This window comes from Microtus pennsylvanicus, chromosome 16, assembly GCF_037038515.1.
Source record: "Microtus pennsylvanicus isolate mMicPen1 chromosome 16, mMicPen1.hap1, whole genome shotgun sequence".
In the NCBI taxonomy this organism is placed as follows: domain Eukaryota; kingdom Metazoa; phylum Chordata; class Mammalia; order Rodentia; family Cricetidae; genus Microtus; species Microtus pennsylvanicus.
The window spans coordinates 49,260,659-49,281,609 of NC_134594.1; the positions used below are offsets into that span (position 1 = coordinate 49,260,659).

General features: G+C 40.9%; 1 protein-coding gene across 7 annotated transcripts in view; it reads right to left on the minus strand.

The window, feature by feature from the left end:
* The window catches only part of Dclk2 (doublecortin like kinase 2), a 121,872-nt gene that overhangs the window by 49,724 nt on the left and 51,197 nt on the right, over positions 1 to 20,951 (minus strand). The gene's annotated exons all lie outside the window — the stretch shown is intronic.

Consider the following 20,951-nt stretch of genomic DNA (forward strand, 5'->3'; position numbering starts at 1 on the left):
GGTTCACATGCGTCTTCTTCCCTGCGTGGGCTCCACCACTGTCCTGACACTGGCCATCTGACCTCCACTCTCCCCATATCCCCTAGCTTCAGTCACTGTTATCACAATGCCAGGGCAACCACATCACTTGCTACCCTCATTAGAAACTGGTGTCATTTCACCTGTCCTTTCAGCCTTGTCTCTGACATATCCTCTGTTCACTTCTCAGCCTTGGCACTGTGTTCCCTCCAGCATAGTAATTGTGGTTTGTTTTGGTTTTCTGTTATTAAGATATGAGTCATATAGTGTCCTAGTTAGGTTTCCATTGCTGTGAAAATACACTCTCCAAAACCAACTCGGAGAGAGAAAGGTTTGTTTCACCTTACAGATATAGTCTGTATAAAGGGAAGTCAGCAGGAAGTGAAGCAGAATCTTGGAAGAGTGTGGCTTACTGGCTTGTTCAGCCTGCGGTCTTATACAACCCAGGATCACCAGTCCAGGGGTAGCAATGCCCACAGTGGGTTAGGCCCTGCCACACCAATCATGAATCAGGAAAACAGCCCACAGGGTTGCCTACAGGTCAATCTGATGAAGTCATTTTCTCACTTGCGGTTCCCTCTTCTCAGATGACTCCAGCTTGTTTCACAATGGTGAAACATAACTAGCACAAATACTATACAGTCATCCATTTAAGCACACAATTCAGCACCATGTAATGTATTCAGAATTGTACAGCTATCACCACAACCAGAAAAGAAGTCTTGAGCCCATTAGCGGTCACTCCGCATGGCCTCTTCCATTACCTACATTACCACCCAAAGATATAAGGCACCTACACTCTCTGCCTTATGCCTTTGGTTCTATGGAGCACAGATAGTCTTAAAAACTATGTTTTATTTTTATTTTATATGTATGTGTATTTTGCCTGTGTATGTCTGTATCACAGGGGCTGGAAGAAAGTGTCATATTCCCTGGAACTAGAGTTACAGATGGCTGTGAACTATGTGCATGCTGGGACTTGAACCTGTGTCTTCTGGAAGAGCAGCTGAGCTCTTAAACACTGAGCCATCTCTCTAGTGCATTCTAGATAGTTCATAGACATTGAATCACACAGTATAAGGTACTTCGTGATTGGCCTTTCACTTGGCTTATTTAGGGTTCATCCAGGTTGTAGCAAATATTGAGTACTTAATTGTTTTCTATGGCTGTGTAACACTGTCTTGTACAGAAGCACCACTTTTTTTCTCTGCATACCAGCTGATGAACATTCAGTGTTTCTGCCTCAGGGTTGGTTTTCATCACTAGTTTTCTCATGTGGTACCCCAGGCCTTTTATTTTTTGTATATATGCATATATCTCTATAGGGAGGGGTGCGTGCACTTGAGTGTGAGTGCCTGCAGAAACCAGAAGAGGATGTCTCATCCCACAGAGCTGGAGTTTCATGTAGTTATGAGCCACTTGACACGGGTGCTGCGAGTAAAACCCAGTTCCTCTACAAGAGCCATAACAACTCTTGACCTCCTAGCCATCTCTCCAGCACCTCGGAGGCTTTTCTGACCAACAATTGACCAAGGATGTGTCCTATCCATTATCTCAGGAACTCAGTGGAGACTATGGCACTGTTGAATGTTTAACAGGTTTTATGATTAATTGAAGCATTGAGTGAGACTATTCCTATTGGAGCTGAGTATCAGACAAGAACAGCTTCTCTGGATGAACCCGATTTAAAATGTACATTATACATCAATCAGAAAACAAACAAAAAGACTGGATTGTAAAAGGCTGCGTATAAAGTATGGTGAGCTGGAGACTATCATCAGAGCAAGAGATGAGGATAATCTATTCAAAGGGAGTGAGGCAGAAAGAAGGGTCCAAGAAAGGACAGATGAAGAAAAGTTAAGGCTTTTGACTTGTGTAACAGAAATTGTACAGCTTCCATTAGCTCCAACAGTAAAAAGGGCAAAATGAGTTTAGTGATAGACAGAATGATGCAAAATTCAGATCTGGAATAGTAACCATGAAATGCCTATTAAACAGTCAAGTATAGGTGGTGAGGAGAAAATAGAGCATGTACAAATCCAAACTTCAGGAGAGAGGTCAAGGTGCAAGGGTGAATACTGGATATACCAGTACAGATGGTCTTAGCCTCTAAACTCTTGCTCAAGTCCAGTAGTCCACGCACAACAAAGAGGTCAAAGTTGACCCCCAAAGCTTAGCAACAAGCCAAGTTCAGAGGGAAGTTACAAAAGCAGGAAAAAAAAAATCAAGATGTCTACAATGAACCACGTCAAGAAAGTGTTTCAAGGGGCCTTAGTGTCAGTTACTGACAGGCCAAATAAGACGAAGATTAAAAATTAATAGCTGGGGACTGGAGAGATGACTCGATGGCTAAAAACATCGGCTGCTCTTCTAGAGGCCTGGGTTCAATGTCCAGTACCCATGTGGATAACTCAAGGGCTCCGAGGGCAGCTGCATAGAATCCATGCAGACAAAACACCTGTGTGCATAAATAACAATTAAAAAATAAAAAGAAAACTGACAACTCAGGTTAGCAACATGATTACCATTCGAATCTTGGCAAAGGGAATTTTGGTGTATGGTGTAAAGGTCTGGCTGTGGAGGGTTTAAGGGGGTGGGAAGGACAGGCAGGGTGACAACTTGTCCCAAGTGTTCTGACTTAAAGGTGGGTCAGAGTAAGAGTGGGGGAGTGAGTCTAGATAAAGGGTCAAGAGACTGTTGTTCTTCCAAGACGAGATAAACAACCGCACATTACTAGTACACTGTTGTAAAGACCCATTAGGCTATGGGAAATAAAAAAACTCACAGGGCTGCTTTGTTTATGAGAGAACGGAATCAGTGGGCTTTGGGCGACACCATGTAGGTCTTTTACAGGGAAGAGTGAGAGGGCCCAGGGCAGCTGGCAGACATCTAACAGAAGGTAAGTGATTTTCCTTTATTCTCGTTTCCTAAAGGCTTCGGTGTTCTCAGTGAGGGAGGAAACAGGCCTGGAGATGTGGCAGGTGCGGGGAGCCAGAAGCCTGAGATCTGGGCTGCTGGGGAGGAGACCTAAGGTATGCCTGCAAGGCAACACGGAAGTTACTGGGGAACAGGAAGCCGGCACAGGAGAAATTCTCAATTGTGAAACTAGAAAGATGCTTCAGCCTGTAGGGCATTTTAGAGCAATCAAACCCTCTTTTTCCCACCTTTTGTGATAGAATTAGCATTTCAAAGGCTTCTATCTCCCTAGAAATGGAAGAAAAAAGTGCTAAGAACACAGAAGATAAAAATAAACTAGACACAAGAACAAAACCTCTTCTGGAATGTTTTCCTGAGGTTCAGACACTGAGAGGTGGGAGCTCTACAGGGGTTGCAGGAATTCGGAAGCCATGCTATAGGTCAGGCCAGTGAAGCCTGGGATGGAGCAACACTTCCTATTAAACCTGAAAGGAAGAACAACAAAGCAAAACCCACAGACAGCACTGATGACAAGAAAGAAGGCATAGGAATTCCTTTCCCTACCACTGTTCCTTTAGAGTACAGGTCTCTGTTCATATTTTTTTCACAAAGTAGACTCGGACTACTATGCTAGGTTATCATTACTCTGTTTAAACTGTAAACCAGAATGCATAGAAATAAAACAGAGGGGCAAGGTGAGGGTACAGTTAAAAATGGATAAAAGCCCATATTCATGGAAGGCCATGAGTTCCAGCTTCCTTCAGTGCTGTTTCAGCACAGGTACAAGCCCATGGAGAGTGAGACAGACACAGACAAAGGAGCACTGAGCACTGAGCCCACTGCCACCAATGCATTCCATCTACCCACATACAAACATCCATGCGTGTACATGCGTGCGCACACACAGAAAAACAGCATGTCATAACGTGACTTTACATATTTCTCATACTTCCATATTTGGTCAATCAAGTGCTACTTAGACACTTTACAATATACTTGAATTCTGAGGGATTTTTTTTCTAATTTTTATTTCTCTTTAAAAACTGAGATTTACACGTTATAAATCTGTCAGACAATATCAATATTGTAAATAAAAATTGATTCAACAAGAGTGGGAAGAAAAATTTATCCAGCTAGAAGATCTTAGCTTGCTTCTAAATTCTTTAATTTAAGGAATTTAATTCTTTCAAGAAGCCAAGAAGCTCTTTAGGAACAGCAAAAAGTTATGTTGCTTGTGAAAGAAAGCTACAAATATGGGGGGCAGTGTGTAATATTACTACAAATACGATGAAGGCATATGATATTACTACCAAGGTGCAAATATGATGGGGTATGAATATTACTACCAAGGTGCAAAACTAAAGCTGTCAGTAGGATATAATGGCGACAAATAAAACCAAAGAATACAGTATATGATAGGAGCCTGCCTAAACACATCGAGGGGGCATTTACAGACTTAGTCAGTTTTTCTATCCTGCAGTAGATAGATGAGTTAAATCAAGGTGAACGAGGAGCAGCTGAAATTTCAATCCTTGTTCCTAACGATTTACCACAGCCCTCCCCTTTCTCTTCCCTTCTTCATCTATGTTGAAGAGAATGCAAACGTGGAAGGCATAAGGTCTGATGAAAGGACTATCTGGTGTTCCAAATGTGGTAAACTTTTTATCAAAACAAAAAAGGCACAGAGGTTTCATGAAGCACTTATGTTCTGAACCCAAGGAGGCTGTGTTGCGTCCCAATCCCTAACTGCTATGAATGCCTCCCCAAAGCATCATGTGCTAAAGGCTTGTAGAATTATTAGTTATTATGATGCCATGGAACCATTAGGAGGCGGGCCTTCTAATGGGAAGTCTTCAGGTGGCAGGGAAAGGCCCTCAAAGAGGACTGTGGGATTCATGAAATGAGTGGTTTTGCTGTAAAGAGCTTCTGTCGTGATGCGCTTCCTCACCTCGGGCCCAACCCTCACGGCTGAAATCTCTAAGACCATGAGCCAATAAAATCTCTTCTCATAAACTGTTTTAGGTACTTGGTGTAGTAATGCAGAGAAGGCCAGCACACTGGCCTGCTGGCCCTCACTCCGGGACTCTCCTACTTCTTGCCCTTCTCAGAGTGGAGAGGGGCAGCTGAAGAAGCAGGCCAGATCTCTCTAGGCTCTTTTCCTGCTCTAAAACCCCAAAGTCGAATAATTTATCTTCTAAAAAAAGTTTACATATATTTTAGGAGACTGCTACCAAATCAGTAAACTTTTCTGACAGAAAAGAAAAAAATACTAAAGTTCAAATGTCATGCTTTCTTCTGTTCAAGTCTCAGTTTCATGAGTCCTCTAAGTGTCCCCAGGGGCCTCCAAGTCCCCTGCCCTCTCATGCTTTGTAATTACCACACAGGTGTTGTTACCTAGGTAACTGCCTTGCTCGTCTGTGGATCTCACAGTAGACGGAACACCACATAATCAGGTTCAGTCTCCTGTCCCTCACAGCTCCGTCACCTCACACAGCTCCTGCTAGGGAGACTTCACTCAACAGATTTCTGTGCAGTGAATCGGGACTGGAATGGCTTGAGTTCCTTCCCTTCTCACAGCTGTCTCATAATCTTGCTGTAATTCCTCTTAACCCATCAGCATGCAGGTTGGCACCAGCTGACGATGTTTTCGATACCAGGACAGTCCAGTCAAAGCTTGTAACTCCCTATGAAAGGATGAGTTCAGAAAAGACTGGTTGGTCAAATTTTGGTCCTAGACATCTTAAGATGCTCCCTAGAAGCTAATCTTGTATGACAGAAGCGCTCTGAAGGATTAACCCTTTCATTACTATGTCAGGATACTTTGAGAGTCCAACTATGGGGATAAAGGAGACACAGTGTGCAGTTCTGCAGGATACTTGACTCTCGCATTAGCTCAGAGTTCCCATAAACGAGGGCCTCCTGAGGTATCTCAGAAGCACACTTACAGAAATATCCCAATACCTGGTATGAATGCAAAGGAAACATCTTCGGGTCTCAGAGAAAGGGTGAAATCTTAGCCCCTTCAAATGCCTTGCTGGGAGAACAAAGACATTTTATAGGAGAAATAATAGGATGGTGGATACACATCAGAATTTTCATGGGTCTTCCTCTATTTTAGCTGTGTGGGGGGTGGAAATGGGGGAGGCTGTCCTGAAATCAAATGCTTTCAATATCAGAGGTCTGCTATAGGATTTTCTATTTAAGAGTACCTTACATTTTGGAGACAATTATTTTACCTTACTTACAAAAATGATTTGAAAAATCTCAAAAGGAAGACCAATAACAATTTATATGTTGAAACTGAAATCATTGATTGCATGGCCTTTTACTGTAACTACACTGACATTCATTCACTGTCTTCTTTAAAAGTGTTGCAGGTATATAAAACAACAAAGAATTGCATTTCATCTTGATCTCCCAAACAATACTGTACTATTTGATTTTTCTGTTTTGTTTTTTTTTCTTTTTTTTAATATTTATTTATTATGCATACAATATTCCATCTGTGTGTATGCCTGCAGGCCAGAAGAGGGCACCAGACTCCCACCAGAGATGGCTGTGAGCCACCATGTGGTTGCCAGGAACTGAACTCAGGACCTCTGGAAGAGGAGGCAATGCTCTTAACCTCCGAGCCATCTCTCCAGCCCCAAATATTTTTTTCTTTAAAGTCTGGTTCTTAATACAGGTTAGGGTACCTGCCTTTATCTGCTCCTTCTTTTTTTTTTCCGTTTTTTTTTTTATTTTATTTTTTTTAATTTATTTATTTATTAAAGATTTCTGTCTCTTCCCTGCCACCGCCTCCCATTTCCCTCCCCCTCCCCCAATTAAGTCTCCCCCCAGCCCGAAAAGCAATCAGGGTTCCCTGTCCTGTGGGAAGTCCAGGGAACCCCCACCTCCATCCAGGTCCAGTAAGTCGATTTTTCTGTTTTGTAAATATTGAGAAAACCAGCTTTTATATATCAAGAAAACTCAAAGAGTAAGAGTTTTGACATAAGGGGTGAACCGAAGAGTCACCTGAGCCATTTTTTATTTCACTGCTAGCAAAGCAAAGCCCTTCACTGGATTGGCCACCTTGGTATTTGAGAGCCAGAAAGCCAGCAGATTGATTCACTGAAACTAACTTTATCTTAAACACACAAGCACACACGTGCACGCACACACACACACACACACACTCTCTGTTGTGTTTAAATAAATTCTACCAGAATAGTTCTGTTTAAAATGAATAGGAAGTCTGGGGTTTCCCTAGCATGGCTGAGACGTGAACTCCATCCTCAACTCTAGGAGGCCAGAAAGGAGCAGGGTATCTACAGAGATACAGGAGAACCAAATATGAAATTTGAAGTAATTAAAGTGTAAGTCATTTGGTCTTCACACACACACGCATGCATGCACATGTGTGTACAAATAAACACAAATACATACACTCCACTAGTCGGCAAGCAGAGGCTAGAATTTTCCTCAATTCTTTATCCTCAGCATAGAATACAATTAGCATACATTGCCTGCTTTGTTCTCTTTGTAGCTGGCTGCACTTTACACAGCAAGCTACTTAGAATAGCAATGTTTTCAGTATCCTGTAAATCCACTCAGCCAGGCACACAGATCCTACGGTTGCCATAGAAACAGAACCAAAGCTCAAAGACGACAGCACTTACAGTAAAAAGGCTTCTCAATGGCACCCGCAAACAGTTCCCTACTCCCTACGTTTAGTCTTTGTCTGTTTAAAAAATAAAACAAAACAAAACTGGATTTGAGCTTCATTTTCTTACCGCTCCCACCAATCGCTACTAATCATAGGGTCCTTTGACCAAATATTTGGTTTCAGAAAGGGTTTCTTTCTACCAACAAAGTGGGAAGATCTTAAAATTTTAAAGCTACTTAGCAAATCAATTGATACTTCCTAGGAGAGAGACAATGTTCTTCAAAAAAGAAGCAACTTCCAAGATAATCTGAATACTCCCCCTAGAATTCATCTCCATAGGCTTAAAGCCTATAGGAATGGGTGCCCCGTGAACTCTAGGGTTATCTCCTAAGGAAGGAAGCCACAACAAAAGCCAGAAGAAATCAGACAAGGGAGCCAGACGTCAGTCCACTGAGCTAGCCATCCTTCATCTAATGTGATTCTAGACATTCTGGAATCAAACGTTACATCTATGGAGATGTAACAGCATCATGACCTTCTAGGACCCAGTCACTTCCAAATAACAAACAAACATTAAAAGAAACTTGTTACAGAAAGGGCAACTGGGACCACAGCACAAGGTGACAATAACCAAAAGTGGTTTATTTGCTTAGATGAGGTAAGGGAACATCCATGGAGAAGAAGTGCACACTTTACACAAAGAACCTTGTTCTCGGTTTCTCTTAGCCACCAGGACAATCCTAACAAGGACTGACAACCCCATTTTATTTGAGAAGAGGCTAACAAGGCTCAAAGAGGTTAAACAAAATGCACCAAGTCACATAGCCAGCCAGAAAAACATACTTTCCACCGGACCACATACTGTTTCCCTAAAGAACGTATTAACTGTGATTTACAACCTCTAAGAAAACATAAAAGAGCTTATGAAGTAAGTCAGCAGCTTTTACACTTGTCTGAGATCCAAACAACTGGGCTGTTTTTCTGTCCTTTATGAAATAAGTGAATGACAAGTATGTAATCTTATATCTAGGAATTTTTTTTAAAGGATCAACTTCTAAGTAATGATGTAAGGTCATTACAAGTTCAGGCCAACTTCTTACACTTTAGGGAATAGTGAATATGTTCTGAAATTGGTATCTTCAAACAAATTGGCTAACTCTTTTGAAACAAATTATAAACACAAGTTTCGATCATATGGCTTTAAAAGAGGACTCCATTTCTTGGCAGACTGGAAATCCTAAATGTATAAATGTGTGTTAATGAATATTATGACCTGTACAAATTTTTAAAAAGGCAGAACCTGCAGGACCTTTCAGGAATTGATTCTCTTCATGTACAAATCAGAGTAGTTCACACTTTGGTATCAGTATGGTGTCATCAGACAGGGATCACATTCAGAGAAGGTTGATCCTTAGAATTATTAATTCAGATGATATGGGGAAACCTGATCAATCAATCCTATACTAGGTCTATTAATTCTAGAAAATAAAAGTCCTCCACACTGCCAGCACAAACACTGTCACTACCTTTAATTATACTGTAAAACTTGGGTTTCTACAAAAAAAAATCTTCAAAAGAAATCATATCTACTTCTACTTTTTCCCTTCTTTTAAAAAAATTTTTGCCCTTCTTTCTTGAATTATTCTCCAAACTTCTTTACTGTTATCAAAAAAAAAAAAACCTTACATCAAAAAACCATCCTAACTTAATTATCCCAGCAGGAGAAGATACGTTTCCTGTTTGAGAATGTGGCCACTGGTGGATTTCCTGATCCAGTGGAAGGTCCTACACCCATGCACTTGTGGGCTGCACTAACTGGACTTAGTGGGTTATAAAAATATAAACAAACAAACAAACCCATGAAGTTGGGAGAACTTGGCAACAGGGACACAGAGAAAGTTGGAGGGAAGGAAGTATGGTTGTATTTCACTGTATACATGTACAGAATTCTTAACAATCAGTAAATTGATTTTGTACAGTGCAGGAAAAATTGAAAAGAAACACTTGTACCCTTCCCTTCATGCATCAAACTACTGACTCACTAGGAACAAAGGGAAATACAAGGTCTGGGGTTCTGAGGCTGTATCTATTTTCATAGAACCTACCCCCCCTCCTCCAAATTTTTCTTTCCTTTTCAAACCAGTATAAATTCTACAAGAAAAGCAATGAGGAACCAAAATTTCCCCAGGAGTCTCATTCTGGGAAAAGCTGAAGCCCAGTGTCTTCCAGGGAGAGATCTCACCCAGTTCACCTTGCGGAGAGTCTGGGGCTGAGAACAGGATGGGGCCCTGATGGGGCTATGATGGGAGACCCTCATGCTGACCAGGGCTGCTTGGCTATGCACAGCGATGACCCATTATCTAAACCCAAATCTCACATCAGAACCCTGACAGGGCCCTTGAGGGTCCCTGGGCAGTTATTTGTCACTCTTCCCATACTTCTTCTTTTCACTAGGACTTCTCTCCCTAATTGGTGCACGGAGGACAGGTAGCTGTGCCAGTGTGTTGGTGCCAACATGGCCCTGGTGATTAGGCTTTGATCCTAATGATTCTGGCAACAGACATCCCTTTGAGCAGCTCCTCTACCCATTCCTGACTTGGTGTAGTTCATATCTTTTTTTTTAAAGATTTATTTATTTATTATGTATACAATATTCTGTCTACATGTATGCCTACAGGCCAGAAGAGGGCACCAGATCTCATTACAGATGGCTGTGAGCCACCATGTGGTTGCTGGAAATTGAACTCAGGACCTTTAGAAGAGCAGGCAGTGCTCTTAACCTCTGAGCCATCTCTCCAGCCCCTTTTTCCTTTTTTTTTTTTTTTTTGGTTTTTCAAGACAGGGTTTCTCTGTAGCTTTGGAGCCTGTCCTGGAACTAGCTCACAGCTGGCCTTGAACTCAAAGAGATCCACCTGCCTCTGCCTCCCGAGTGCTGAGTGCTCATATCTTGCAAGCTTTTTAGGGAGACATCTCAAGCTTCAGAATGTAAATGGATCTTGACAGTAAATGGAGGGCTGGTCAGATGATGTCATGGTTAAGGGGTCCATCACAGAGAATGACAGTCTCAGATTCCTCCGACCCAAACACTAAGAGAACTGACAACCAAAAAGTGTTGCCGACCCTGCACAGACACACCATGGCACATGTACACCCACATATGCATAGATGACCATCCACATAAAAATATATTTAAAAAAATTAAAGAAAAATGAGTGAGGGCTGGTGGCTTTGTGGAGAAAACAAGCTCCAGCACCCAAACTTCATATTCCGAAAGACAAACTTCCCTCCACTCTCTTCTTAGTTTTTACTTATGGTCCAACCAGGAGGACAGGTTAGAGCTAAGTTCAAAGCAAGCAGGAAAATAATGTGCTGTAGAAAAATAAGGTTTTTGTTCCTGCAGCTCTATTTATTTTCACAGGACAAAATGCCAAAAATTTCATTTCTGAACCAGTATAAATCCTATGAGAAAAGCAGCGAGAGAAAAAAAAATCTCCCCAGTACAGTCTTAGTGAATAAAAGTTTCGATTTCAGAAGGAAAGCACAGCACACCACTCGCTCAAATTATTCATGGCCACATTTTAAAAAGCAAAGCTGATGTTGGCTGGGGCAAATCCCCATTTAGAAGGCACCTGCTCTCGACATACAGCGAAAGCTTGCTCTCCTAACACAGAGCAGGTACATAAGTCATTAGAGAAAGGCTGGAAGTGAGACATCCAACAGTTTGTTCCTGTTTCTCAGGGCTCACACCAAAACGCAAATACCACTGCAAGTTACTTCTGTTTACTTAGGCACACTACCCTTATTTATGTAGAACCTCAAAATTAAGTTAGGAAATATTTCTGCTTAATTTATACATTAATTTAGGGTTAAAATGACAGGAAACAATGCCACAGACCTCAAGATAAGATAATTTGGTCTCGTCTACTTTGGATCCCCCTTTAACAAGTAGAAATACAAAGTAAAAGTGTGTTCCATTGCTTTCTCCTGGTCCTCATACTGCTCTATCACCCCCACTCCACCTCCTTTCTTCACCTTCTTCAGGAAAACATTACTAAACATTTGGCATGTACCCTTCCTTCTAAGTTAAGTTTGTAGACCTCCTAGTAAAAATTATGTGTGTCCACAGACTTCCAAAAGCATCATTTAGGACTTTTTAAAAATTCCCTGTAAGTTATGCCATGTTGAATGTATCACCCAGCAACTTGACGGTTTAACTGTGTTGATTCTGAAATCTAACCAGGTCTTAGTTTTTTACATTCCCTTGGTGCATCCCTAAAGTTTGTTTTTTTGGTTTTTAGAAGATTGCCATTCTACAATCTACATAAATAATTTTAATTTAAAAAGGCAATTCTACATAGTCTCCTGGTCCTTCAAAAATGTCTGTTTTCTCAGAATGTTTTCTTAAATTTATAGATATTTTAATGATCAAGTTCTAATATGCAAATAAAGATTCAAACAAAAAAATCAATCCATTCTTTGCACACAGACTTCATATCTCCAACTGTCAATTAGGAAGATGTAGCAAATGCTTGACATTTAGGCCTAGAGATGTAGGCAAAATTGTTATTCCAAAGAGCAAGGTTTCCTGATAGAAAGGAGTATCATAACTCAGGGGGAATTTTTAATAATTAAAACCTTGACCTATTCTTAAAAGAGCTATACCTAACTTGGCGGCAGGGGGGGGGGGGGTCTGCAAGAGTACTTAACTAATTCCTTAAAATAGGTCCTTGAAAAAGGCAAAGCAAAGGAAGAAAACAGAATCCTAAGGGATGCATTCTGCACCATAACACAAGATGGGGTCTGAAGGCACAGCAAACTTGTTTCATGAAGGATGCATAAAAGGAATCCCTCCCTGAAGAATTCTGCATGCTGAGAAACACTGATGGATTGTGTGCCTACAGACTTTCTTATCTTTTTCTTGCATCCAGAGACATGATATTCGTTCAAAGAAACATCTACTTATTTTTTGCAAGTCTCCAGGGCTGTCAATTAAACTGGCACTGGGACCAGCAAGTAAGGGAAGTTGTCTGTAAGCATTTATCATCAAGTTATATGCCTTGCTTGAGGAGCCAGCTGTCTTAAATAACCATCCCCTCCCTGGGGCCACAAGTCTGAGCAAGAATGCTACTCATGTCAGAAACTCATGTCATAAGATTAGATTTGAATGGGGAAGCAAAGGAAATTTAGTCTCTTTTCTCCAGCTGGGATTGATTAGTCCTTTCCCAACAAGGAGACTGTTATTTAGCTTGAAAAGAGGAGCCTCCTTCCTTCCTGGATATTTTCCAATCCGTCTTGGCACCCGAATGACTCAGAACACCAGCCCCAACACAGCTCTAATGCCTCTCAGGCTCACTCTAGGAAGATGCTTTGCTATGTTATTTCTCTGTCACAATGAGGAGAAGCTGCCCTTGAATTCTAATGTGACATGGCAATCTGGGCTCTCGGCAGGAAGCTCAGGCCAACCAGAATATCAAGGACGGAGGCTTGGGCAGGTCAGCATGTCTTGCAAGAATACAGGATCAGTGTAGCATACAACACATGGAGACAGAGTCTCTCTTTCCTATTATTGAATCTGGAGCATCTAAGTGCAGACTCAGGGCAGACATACAAACTGGATGAGTAGATGAAGTACACCTTCGCAGGCAGGAGGCTCCTGGTGCTCTCAGTTCATAGGATTAGACTCATGGAAAGCCGCTTTCAATACTAAAACGGAGTTGGTTGTGAAGAGCTAACTACTACAGCAGAAAGTCAATGTGACGAGATCACAGAAGGAAGGTAAGGCACTATAGTTTCGAGCATCTGAACACTGTCAGGATTCCAGATAACAGCCAATGTTATTTGTCAAAAAAACCAAAAAACAAAAACTGCATCTACTTCTTACTGAGGTTCACTTAAGTAGTGGTTCTCAACCTTCCTAATTCTGTGACCCTTTAAAACAGTTTCTCATGCTGTGGTGATCCCAACCATATTATTTTATTGCAACTTCATAACTGTAAATTTGCTGCTACTGTTATAAATCATAATGTAAATATCAGATATATAACACACATCCCCAAAGAGTCGTGACCCACAGGTTGAGAACCACTATCTAAAGTAACTTAATGAAACAATCTGACCTAAATAGAAGCCCAGCTTAGATCTCAGCGACAGGAGTGCTATGCACAGGAAGAAAATGCTAAGAGAATAGGAAAAGGGCAGATGTACCTAGAGAGGGAAAAGCTTTCTTCAATGAAGAGACACAACCATTTCCACCCTGCTACAATATGAAGATGCCAAAATGGGTCCTGTTGAGTGCAACTAATTTCTTAAACACTCACACAACTCAACTACACAAACTCATTAAGACTAAAGATGAAATTGTCACAAATATGAGATATGTGAAGTTTTAACCTCATCCAGTCCCTTGTTCCTATTTCTCAAATGTACTACCCTAGGTGGCTGGAGTCCCAACTTGACACTAGAGAAATACTAGCTTCATTCCCCTCCAGCCACAGAGAAGAACCAACTTGGACAACAGGAAACTGACTCTTCCTTTACATAGAAAACAATTGCTGCTTTTGACCAATAGAGTACAGTTTTCTGTCTTCCCAGTTCCCGAACGAAACCAGGAAGGTCAGCGTTTTCACAGATAATGGCCTTTGTTTGGATCACATCTTCCTGTTAAAAACCATCTCATTAGCAGAGGAACTTGATATACAAAATTTGTAATGTATTTTTTTAATATGTTATCTCCACCATTTCATGGTTTACTCACAAAAGTAGCATTCTGACACGACTCTCCTCCACTTTCAAGGGAAGACTCGGGTCTCCTCCTACTATTACAGAACATAACTATATACGCACAAAATGAACCCCCAAAGCAGTCCCTGTGTTCTGACACACATGAAAAGTGTGTGTGTGTGTGTGTGCCAGAGTTGGCACCAACATTAAGAAGAGTTAGAGTTATGGCATGCGAAAACAAGCCTGTCCTGGATTCTTCAAGCTCGGAAGACTCCTTTGGGGAAGTAAAATGTATAACAAAGACTTCCTGCAGCACGTTAGACAGACTCCTTGGCTCTGTGAGCAAGTACAGTCAGTGTCTGTCTGGAGTCTAGGAAGGAAGAACTTTTCAGCACGGTGGTGGCTGTGATTCTTGGGGCTTGCTTTTGATATACCCACCTTGTTGCCTTCAGTACAGCGGGATTTATAATCATGCCAAATTCATACACTCTCCACAACAGCTTGGCAGTCTTTCCCTCTTAAATCATCAAAAGCATTGTGGGATAAATAATTTGAATATCACTCCCATCCCTGCCTTGATACCTCCCTACTGCTCCTTTTGTTTGAGCTGGCTTGGTTTTCACTCCTCTTGACCTCATCCAGCCGAGGCACTCCTATTAAAATTCATGACGTTCTCCTCAGTGCAAGCGTCTGACTGCAGCTGTCAGTTTCCCAGCCCAAGGATTTTCATACTGCCTGCGAGGACAATACAAGGCACTCACTGCTAAGGAAGTAGGTCAAACTCAATTTTTCTATTTCAGTTCTGCTGCCAAAAGCAAACTTCCTTCTAGAAAATCACATCCTTCTGGGTAGGATCAGCACTTCAAACGGGGTGAAGAGATGTTTCTGTCCCTCACCAGAGGGAGCTGCCATTGCATTGCCACACAGTTCACCTCAGTCCTCTAGTGACCTTTATTGCATCACTGATGACACTCTGAAAGAGCAGACTTTCTTGCTCTTTCTATTATTACGCTTCACAGACACTGAGACACCGGAGAAACTGGACCACAATAAACACAAACTGAGGACAGGGCATTTTACTTCAAAAGGATTCTTACGGTCCAAAAGTGCACGGTTTGAATGTTGAGATTGTTGTCTTTCATCCTATGCTACCACTGCAGAAAAAGGCAGGAGAGTGGAAACCAAGACTGTCCTGTGAAGTACTGTGAAGTCTTGATCTATTTCCCCGAGCCCAATCTTCTCCCTCCTCCTCATTTCTATGACAGGAAAGTGTAGAAGCCAGTTAAGAAACATGACAGAACACCTTGGATACTGCAAAATGTGTCTTACCAGGAAAAAGTGGGGAAAAGCAAGGTGTCTGCATTAGTTACTTTTGAACAAAATACTAAAATAAAAACTTTTAAAAAGGACAGATTATTTGGCTCCCAGGTTCACTGGGCTCAGCCTAGAATTGCCTGGCCCACGGTGCATGGGAAGGTCATCAAAGTAGCAGGAGAAAGGATGGCAGAGCAGACCATTCTGTTCATGGCAGACAGACAGTAGGCAGAGAAAAAGAAGACAGAAAGTAGAGAAGACAAGATATAACCCCAAGGAAACATTCCTCTAACTAGGCCCTATCTCTGACACTTCCCAATACTGCTGTCATGACTTTATCAAGAGATCCACTGGTTCAGAGATCAATGACTTCTCCCAAGCCAATGAGATGGTCACTCAGTCCCCAATACATACAGGACAGTTCATACAGGACATTCTAGCCTGACCACCAAAGGCTCAGGGTCGTATCATAATCTAAACTCATTTAGCCTATCTACAAGGGTCTTCAGTTCTAACACTGTTCATACATTAAAGTCCAAAGTCTCCTCTGGGACTCATGGTAAACTATAAGTTCCTATAAAAATCAAAACCAAATTACAGACTTCCAAGATACAGTCATAGATTAAGCATTGCTATCGCACAAGGAGTATTGGGGTGGGGGCATAGGGGTGACAAGTAGAATCAAAGCAAGACTGAAACCTGTTGGGGTCAAAATGAAATTCTGTAACTTCATATCCACCACAGTGGCATGTGATGATATGATGCAAACTTGCTATTTGCAACTCACATGATTCCATCTTCTGGGCTGGTTCCACTTGCTGACGGGGGCTTTCCTCAATAGTCTCTACCCTAGCTTCTTCAACTTTCTGAGACTCTGCTGTAGCTCAATCTTAAAGCTTCACACATTCATCACCCTCAGAGGCTGTTTGTAAGGGTCCTGACTTTGACATATACTGCCTGGCTTCAGGTTTCCTTTGAAATCTTGTAGCAACGTCCATGACTCTATGCCTCTTTCATTTCTCATGACTACAAAACAACATCATACGACCAATTCCAAAGTCTGCTGACAGCTCATTAGCAGTCAGAACCATTGATCCAAAACTAAAGGGGTTTCTCAGTGAATGAGTGGCTGAACCTAGGAAAGCATTTCTCTCTGTGTTGTCCTGTGTAAACGAGGCCATCTTGAAAGTTTTTCTCTAAGATTCTTTCAAATTAGTTAAAAACATTTATACCTCAGGTCTATGATAGGTGAGATCCAGACGATTTGTAAGATGACTTAAAGCATCTTTGCTATTGTACTGATACAAAGTAACTGGCTTCTGTGTGTGCACATACACCTGTGTGTTCATGTTGTACAGGTTCTTAGATGTAGGTGTGCACAGATGTGTGGAGGCCAGAGGTCAATGAAGAGTGTCTTCCACCAAATTTTTTGAGACAAGCTCTCTCATGAAGTCTGAAATCATCATTGGTAGTGGCAGTTTCAGAGGCCATGGGAGCTGCAACAGGTGACAACTAGTATTCAGATGTCAATCCACGGGAGGAATGATTCTTTGATGGAGGAGAATCCCATCCAGGCAAGGCCTGTGGGACCACTGACTCTAGAAACTGCTGTTCCTGTCTGTAATTTCACATGTGCAAAAGCAACTATGGTGTCTCCCCAACGCCTCCATTGTAATGTAATCTCATGTGATGAGTATATGTAATCTCATAATTATATCTCGATCTTATTGGTACATATATCCATGGGTGGTTACGAAGATGACTTCTCACTAATCTGTATAATTTTGATATATAGAAAATATACTAGGATATGCTTCATAACTAGAGGTATTAACCCATGAGGACTATAAAACATGTAAAAACCTGATTTGTTCCTTTTACTCAAACTACACACAATTAGCTCATTTTCATCTCAGAGCAAGTTCAAACTAGACAATATTTCTGTAAATGAATAAGTTAAAAAAATCAAATATATGCACAAGGTCAGAGTTGTAGATGTCTAACCAAGGTTATTAACACAAAACAACCTAAAAAATCATGCCAATTATTCTCTTTTCTGATAGCTCAATTTTATGAAAAATACTTGTTTTTACATTGATTTACTCCAAACTTACAGTATAACGAAGTACTGATAAAGCAGGTTTCAGAAATAACAGGTCAGGGGACGTTAATTTGGTCTCCATTTTGCATCTACATTTTACTGGAAATGTGGCTAGGTAATCTAGTTTCATAATATTAAAGTTAAAATTTCTCTCTAGGGGAAACAAAGGTATCAAACCAAGTAATCTCCAGAGAGTCTAAGCGCAGTGTACTGTTTCATTGTCCCAAGTCGAAAGGAACCCACTTGTCATCTATTAACAGAGAGTATTTTCATTCCAATCCTCCCTTATTGTTCCTAGCCTAACTTCTCATTTTTTTTTTTTAGTTTATCGTAAACTGGTTGGAGCTCAACTTTCCTCACGGTGTGAGGGCTCAGGAATCATCACGACATCACCATTCTCTCTTCACTCACTCAGCACCTCCACTACATTTCCAAAGCTTACTCTTCCTTGTTTCTTGTTTTATTCTTTCTTGTATTATTGGTAGTTAAATTTGAATTACAGATAATATACTACTTTGTTTTAATGTAAATGTCTTATTAAAATAAAATTTTCCTGAGGCTGCCTCTATAGGTTGAGTCCTTATTTAATGAATTGCAACCTAACTCAGTAATCAGTTAAAAATTCAGAATAAACTAAAACCCAAAGCTAACAAGTGAGAATTGTTTAAGAACCATTTTTTCAGCACTGATAGGAGGGGAAGGTGCTCAGAGCACGAAGTATCATTGCCAACCAATGCACTTATAACTACTGAGAGTTCATGAAAGCCTATTGCAGTTCTAGGATCTCAACAGTGGCCACACATGAGGAGGCATGGTTCTCCCCTCCTGTCTTAGACTATAATCTAATAGTAGCACTGTATAGAATGGGAAAACCCAGGAAGGTGTAGGCTTTCCCATACATGTATTAGATTTTGTTAACAAAAATTAAACTCTATTAAAGTTTAAGTGGGAAAATAACAAATTGGTGCAGTATCAGAAGGCAGGCGCCAACTATTTCTCTCTATAATTTTACATAAAATCTTCCATGACTATCAGATACATCGAAAGTCTCTTTTACATTGATTTGTATGCCTATAATGTGAGTTTGTCCTTAAAAGTCAAGGGCACTGCAAACAACCCAAGGAGTTATATCTGTAGACTAATGCCAAGCTTTCTCTCTTCAGATGGAATACATCATTTTTGGGGAACTATTCCCCCTGAAATCAGAAAGTATTTCCAATTGTCTTTAACTGATGGTGGAGCACAATTTACCCCCTGAACATGAAAGGGAATTCACTGAACCCCACGCCAGTAATATGCCTCCCATGAGAATAATGTACCCACTGAGCTACTCTGTAATCAGAGGCAATTTTACATGATCACAGTCCTCATTAAGCAGTGTACACCCACCATTTATCACCACGACAAGACAAGAAAGGATTCTGAAAGGGGGGTGGCGGCAAATTGCTGCTATTCAGAGGGGTCTAGAAGCAGAAGGACAGCCCGGAGGATATCTCCTCCAGCATTGTACTGGGGCAGTGCCCTTTTCACAGTGGGGCACAAAGACTCCAGGGAGTAGAGGGCTTTTCATCCTTGCTTTGAGTGCTCCAGTTGCAAACTCAGATGAAATATGCATTAACATTTCAACTTATGTGAGCTTTGTTACATAAAGAATATGGAAAACTGTGTGCTTATCACATGAGGGGGCTTCCAGAATTTCACCTCTTAGGGAAAAGACACCCTACACTCTCCGTAGGCAAACATATAGGCAAGGGACAAGCAAAACTTTGGTGGGATTTTAAAATAAACTGTGTTAGCATTATAATCTAAATTCTCTCCAAGAACTAGAATCCTAATTCAGATACCTCATATGCCAACTAATTAAAAATAAAGGCAAGCAGTTCTGAAAATATACCCAAATCGTCATTTCTAAGTAAGAGATCCACAAATCTAACATCCCAAGATTTAACATTTGTGCTGTTTTTTTATTGTCGTTGTGTCATTTGTTTGTTTAATTTACGGGCCAATTCTTGCTCTCTGAAAATGTGTTTTCTCTTTTAAGCAATTTTCACAATCCCTGCTGTGAAACAGTTACTATGTACTCAGGCTAATAACACAGAGTGTGCAGCTGCCTACAGCAACAGCCATAGCGGACACACTGCACATTCAAAGCCAGTTTTTAGTAATTGGGGCAAAGTCTCCAATCTAACCCTTTTTGTGGGAAGACAAATTTATAAAAGAAAACATCCTTGGGCAAGCCAATCAACAGTTATTGTACGTAAAATTACCACCCAATTCCCAGGAAACATGCATGGCATGTCTAACAGCTGCCACATCTGTAAGACAGAAATAGTGTTGTATATTCAAGACAGACAAAGAGCAAAAGAAACCACAGAATCAGGCATAGTGCAATGATTATTTTCATTTAATCATAAACCCAACCCACAGTTGTTATTAAGCAAAGTGTCTTTAAATATTGAAGTTCCTTCTGTGTAAGTACAGCCCATCACTACAGACAAGGGTAACATTCATGCCTTCAGGGACTCTCCCCTAAAGATTACAAATTGACTTGTCTCAGGATAGACAAACTCATTTCTTAGCTATAAAATCAAGAGGTTTGGCCTGGAGGGATGGCTCAGCCGTTAAAGGCTAGGCTCACAACCAAAAATATAAAATCAAGAGGTTACTCATGTAAACCCAAATAAGTGTTTTCATAAATCAATGTTATCAAAATCTTTGAAAGGAAACAGGGAACAATAAGAGGCTTAAAACAGTGACAAAGAGTAACGGAAATTCTGTTTCCTCTTTGTAATGTTCTGCACCTTAAAAATCTATCTTTAACGTTCAAAGAGACAAGTTACAGTTCAGCCCTTGGCAAGTCACAAGCAGACTTCAAAGACTTTTCTTTTTTTCTTTCTTCCTTTTTTTTTTTTTTTTTTGAGACAGTATCCCTAAGCAGCCTTGGCTGGCCAGGAATTTGCTACATGACAAGGCTGCCCCTGAACTCATAGGGATCCACTTGCCTATGTCTGCCAAGTGTTTGGATTAAAGGCATGTGCCATAATACCCAGGCAAACTTCAAATCTTTAAGCAGTATGTAGATTCAACAGATTTGCTTATAGTTTATATAATTATAAAGAGTATCCAGAATTGCAGCAATGTGCTGACGAGATAAAGGTTTTAATTTGGGGAGTGTGTTGTGGCTTTGGGGGAAAGGCATTACGAGGATATATGTACTAAAAAGGAGCGTTCCTCAGA